Genomic DNA, 5,866 nt, shown 5'->3' on the forward strand with positions numbered 1-5,866 from the left:
AACGAGACAACAGCTCGCGCGCGACGCCGTCGGCGGAGGTGCTTCGCGCCGAAAAAGAGAAAGGGAGTAGCAAAAAAACATAATAATAAATAAAGCGAGGCCTTTGACGTATGCGTCACGATATCCTCGAGGTCCGGTATGGGAGAACACGGGGAAGGAATTTCGCCTGCGTCGGGGCTAGACGGGGCGAGTGGAGAGAGCGTCTTGCTTTGCAGAGGAGCCCGCCTGCTGAAATCAAGGTTCGCGGCACTGAAATATTCCTATCTCGGCTATTAATGAGCCAATGTGAAAAAAATTTGCGGCAGAACGCTCGCTAGAGGACAAGTAACAACTTCCAGCGTGTAAGCAGGATCAGCCATGGGGCCTCGTGAGGGGCCGTTTACGATCACAAGAACAACAACGCCTCTTCTTGCCACTAAATTCTCAAAAGCATCCCAAAAGTGAACAACATCCTTAATGAATACCAGCAACTAGAAATTTTCCGCCTCACCCAGAGTAGCCTCCAGATACGACATTCATTTCGAGGGCAATCTTGTACGTGATAAACTAAGGACAAAGACAAAGCCAACATGTGGTCCCTCTAGCCGCCCCGGGCGCTCTAGTTGAAACATGTACAATCTTCTACTACAGTAAAATGTGCAGTGTCCGATAACTTTCCCAAGGTAAGCCGAACTTCCCCCTGCACGTCAAGCAACGTAGTCTACTGGTTAGATTGCGCCACTTGTAGCCGACGATACAGAGGTGAGACTCGACAACAAGTTCATACCAGCCTGAACGGCAATCGCTCACATACAAAGCTCAGTTTACCTAAAGCAGTACAGCCAGCGATTTAACATAACACACCCATATATTTGACGAAGCAATGCTTTAAATAGGGCAACCAAACTTCCATGCACCAAGTGCGACGGAATTATCCAGAATTATAACGCATACACAATAATAAATGCCCATGCCCTAAGGGAATTAAGTTAGCACGTGGAAACAAATCATTAAAAGCTGTTACGTACCTCTGAAGTTTTCATATCATTAATAAAGACGCAAAAATATGTTACGCCACCAGCCAACCTAGATTCTTAGGCTTACCTACGTCTCCTCTTCCTGCTCTTCCCTAGGTCTCCTATACCACTCAATCAAAACTTCTCGTGTCTTCCCACGTGTGTGCGCATATATCACTCTTGAAAAACAAAATGACAAAATTATGCTAGACCTTCCCGCATGTTCAGTTCTCCCTTCACACATGTTTTGCCTTTTCTCTTTATTTTCTTCTTTAAATTGAAAAAGAGACCCCGACACGTATAGCAATGTGCTAAACTTGAGCATGGCTTCTTCGATGCCTGTGCGCTACAGGAGCATGCCACTTCTATATATCGTCGCAATGACGCCTAAGCCCATCTATACTGAGGCCATCATCCGCTTAAGGACCAACCCGCTCCCTTCCACCGCGTATCTGCCCCCCAGCCTCTTCCCCCCCGCCCCTTCGTCTTTCCCAGAGACTCGACGTCGATATCTTAATTCATTCAAAACTTTTCCGGCGCAATGCTACTGGGCCGCTCAGGCCATTCTTTCAACTCATGTCCCTTGGGTCCCATCCGCGCTGACCGGCTGACCGGACCTTATAAGCCCGCAAACGCACGCCGCCTACGACGCCCACGGTCTCTGTACAGTTCTTTGAAGGCATCCTATTAACTTCTTCGTCCGGCGACTCCCCTTCCTTTTTCCTTCTTTTGCTTCCTCCTTCCCCCTTCCTTGCACTCACGCCCTCGTCTAAATTTCCTGCCGCGACGGCTAGAAACGCCAAATGACAGCACTCGTTTTATTCTTTACAGTCTCTACCTTTACAGCCAGCCGCAGGTGCAATCACCTTGATAACCCGTTGAAACTAATCCACCGAGGATGACAAGGCCGCCATTGACAAAGACCGGTCCACCGCTGGCCACCGTTGAAACGTCGACCATCATTTCTGGGGCACCTCATTCCTCTTTGTGTAACTTCTATACCACAGCGAGGCAAAGAATATCTTGATTCACAAGTGCAGCGATTTGAGCGACTTGATACATCGTGACTTTATTTAGGAACGCAGTGCACCATCAATAAACACGAAAAGAGAAAGCGAGGTGGCAACAAAGCTCGCAGCTCTATGTGGTTTCCTCTCTTCCCTTTAACCTGAATTTATCGAGCGCTACGTATATGAGGTGAAGATGTACCCCATCATGTCTTTTATCGTAACAGGTATACGCCTAAATTCCGTGAATGAAAAACAATGATTAGCAAGAATCACTATAGCCAGTCAACAAACATAGCATAAGTGACAATATATTTGGGCAAACGAGAAAAATACAATATCTCGCGTAAATAAAGGCAAAACTGCGTACGAGTTGCACCAGGAGTGTACGAGAAAAAAAACTGCGCAAAAAAGGCGCAAGTCACCGACGAGTTGCGTCCTTCGGCGGTCCCTCGAGCGGCACGACATGGCAACGTTGCGAGGGCGCAGTCAGGCTTTCGGTTCAGAGTTTGCAGAACCGATTTTATGGAAGCCTAAAACGTCCCCAGCACCAGCGGGGACGCTTGTACTGCTTGAAAAGTATGAAAACTTGTGTGACAATTAAGCCACCATGCATGGTCAGAATGACGGCGGAGTGCCTGCAGCATCACGGAACTAGAAGTCCCCGCGTGTTGAAGAACTCGTGGTGCTCGCCGCGGGCCAGGGCCGTGCGTCGAAGGCGACAACGGCGGACTTCTCGACGCCACACGTGGAGCCAGCCACGCAAAAGCTGTGCGCGCAGTCAAAGCGAGGAACGTCGCCCGTGCGCCAAGTCCCATTGCCGGAACAGCGGCTAAGACTGCGCAGTACTGCTGCGATGGCCAGGTGTTGGGCGGAGGCTTCGAGAACCCGAGGCTGGTGAAGGGGTCGCCTGGGATGACAATACGCTGCACCAGCGGCCAGCTGCGTCCGGCTGCTGTGAACCACCCTCTTGGGTGCGGAAGCTGGGGCGAAGAGCGACGCCGTGGCTGCACCAACCGATTCACGGCCAGAATGACAAAGGCCGCCTCTTCTGTGCGGCTTACCGCTGAAACAAGAACACTGCTCATTAAGTCGGGAGTTCTTGCATCACAATTGCTAGAAGTTACCGCATAACTTATGTGTCTTCTATTTATTTTTTCCACCCAGTAATAAATTTCAGCAACAAAGGTTAAAGAACTCAAAAGTAACACGTAATTAAACTAACCCTTTCCATTTTTGTTGGTTACCGACCAATGGAAGCGTTCATATAACTTATATTGTGCTTTTGGCAGTTGGGCGTAAATTCACAAACTTCCCATTATGCTAGAACTGCCGTGACGCGTGGATACCAACCAATCATGATTATGTGTGCGTTTTATTACGGAAAACGACAGGGCAATGGCAAAGAGCCGCTTACAAACAAGTTGCATGCACCTTACAATCATAACAGCCAAGACGATAAGGCTACCACAAAAAAAGAGAAAAATAAAACACTCGCAAGTGACGCAGGTATTCTCTGGTGCGTTATTTTTTTTTCTTTGAGGCGCCTGAAATGTGACTATAGGTAGCCCTCAACTTGCCCAGAAACAAGTTCCAGGAGTCTACGCACCCAGTGTACAAAACACACGCAGGTTTCTGTTACAATCACCACTAAGGAAGAAGAAGTGTTCAAAATATTCCTAAAATGGCTATCGCGGCGATTTCTGCCGGCCTCGATGTACGGTGCCACCGAGATGAGCACCAACTCTCGACAGGGCACTGCATCTGCAGGCTACCTTTTCAACGTTCTCTCCCAGAAAGACTTTCGTTTCGCTTACAGAACACCTACGAATACTCACCTGTCGGCCGTTCCGTCGACGAAGGCGCGTGGGCAACTCTCCCCGGACCAAAGGAACGCCGACACGTGAGAGCCGCCGGCAGGAAAAATCCCGGTTGGCCAGAAGTGTATCGCGCGCCCACAAGGAGGTTGAGACCGAGCGTAGCAGCCCTGTGCGCACGCTGCTGCCGATCGCTGAGCGACGCCGCACCTGTCGTCTGGCTGAGCTGCGTGGGGAAATCCGCGGCCAATCGTGGCTCCATCCTTGTTCGTAGCCGGGGCATCAGATTGCGAACGTTGCTTCATGACCGACACGAGGCGTCGCTACCGCACAGCTCGGCGGTAAAGCAGGACTTGGCGTGGGCGCGTCCTAAAATCTAGCCGTATTTTCTTTTAGATTACGCACTGCGGAACCAAGAAACTAGTCGCTGGCAGACAGTAGCAATGCGCGTGCAAAATGGCGGAGGGCGCGCAGTGCACGAGACAGCTGCCTGCTGCGTTCTTAATTTTCTTCTACTCACGTGCGTCAATCGCATACCAGAAAATATCTTGCGAAGATCGATGCCTCTGATGCAGAGGACAAGATGTAAGCAATAAAGTACTGGTGCCAGCCTGCATTGAAGTTTGTGGTTTATTACAATTAACTTTGTAACTGACGAGATACTAAATACTTTTATTGTTCTTTCTTTTTCATCGTGCCCAAGTTGATACTAAAATAAATAAAAGGAAGTTTCCCCAAAAACTTAAGCTTTCCATGCAGAAACTTGCTTATGAAAGCCCGCACCGCACCGTTTTTTAGTGTTGAAGTAATGATAAAATTGAAGAAATAATTATCTGTACGGTTCAAATACAATACCATGTTCGATTTTGCACTTTTCAAAGCAAAATCACATCTGTCCCAAATGTAACGTCATCTTCCCCACCGCGCGTCCTCACATGTAGCATCATCATCAGCGTTGTGAACGTTCGCAAGGGGCTCGTGTCGTGAGGAGGAAAAGAAGGCTCCCTTTCGCTCTCGACTGGGCTGGGCTCCGCAGCCACCGCTCCGCTTGGCCTTCGCCTTCCAATAGAAATGTATGGACAACGGCACGGCTCGTCAGCCACCTTCGTGTCCTCCCGCTACACCTTCTAAACACTTCTTCCCTTCGAAATACCGGCTGGAGGCGAACCAGGGGCGGAATAACGTAAAACTATTCCAAACTTTCCTATTCCATTTCTGCTATCAGCCCTCCGCGATTGGTCAACAACTTTTTTCGACCAGCCCCACTTCACATGTCTGTCCCGCGACGTCACGAAAACCGCAATACCTCCCCATCTGATATGATGTGTACACACTGATTATGCCTGATTTGACAAAAAAAACAGTTATTTATGATTCGACCCCTTTTCGCCATTAGCCCTCGGCTATTGGTAAAAAGTTTTCGGGCTGCACCCACTTCACCTGCCTGTCACGCGACGTCACAAAACCGCACAAACTCACCGCGTCAAAGTGACGTGTACGCGATAAAGGTGCATTAATATGCCGAACAAAACTGAATTTTTTCCGGAATAGCCGCAGGCTGCCCCGTTCCGAAGGGAATAAAAGATGGCTGTCGCCGATAGCTGAGACGCTGGCTACTCGCACCTGCCGGAGAGCATGGGTGTATTTGCGTATAATAATGCTTCTTGCGTGACCGTGTAACATTTTCAAGCACTTTCGGCACGTTCACTACCTCATTCTGCCAACTCTTCCTTACTGAGGGTCAGTTTTAACGTCATCCTTAAGCTTCCGTTGCATGCCGCCGCGATTTTCGGCCAGCCATCACTAGCTAAGTAAGGGAAAGCCGACCAATCGCAGACGCCGGCACCACCTTCTTCATCCGGTTATCGATTTTCAGTGCACTGGCTCTGCCCCAGTGAATCCCTCTCCCCTTGAGCGTTCTCCTCGCCTCGTGTCAGCCAATTAGATACGAGAAGCCGCTCAGTGTAGGCAAAGTTATTCGTTTTTAAAGCAAACAAAAGTGACCTCCTATGAACGAGGAGAGCATTTGATTGGTCTGTTTAGACAA

At 49.2% G+C, this 5,866-nt stretch overlaps 1 long non-coding RNA gene across 1 annotated transcript; it reads right to left on the reverse strand.

Moving 5' to 3' along the window:
* Positions 1–2,292: 2,292 nt before the first annotated feature.
* LOC139052138 (uncharacterized) lies at positions 2,293–4,411 on the reverse strand. The gene is made up of 2 exons (XR_011509726.1): positions 3,841–4,411; positions 2,293–3,068 (listed from the first exon to the last, which is right to left on the reverse strand). It is a non-coding gene; the product is annotated as an uncharacterized lncRNA (long non-coding RNA).
* Positions 4,412–5,866: the final 1,455 nt, after the last annotated feature.

This window comes from Dermacentor albipictus, unplaced genomic scaffold, assembly GCF_038994185.2.
Source record: "Dermacentor albipictus isolate Rhodes 1998 colony unplaced genomic scaffold, USDA_Dalb.pri_finalv2 scaffold_19, whole genome shotgun sequence".
Classification (NCBI taxonomy): domain Eukaryota; kingdom Metazoa; phylum Arthropoda; class Arachnida; order Ixodida; family Ixodidae; genus Dermacentor; species Dermacentor albipictus.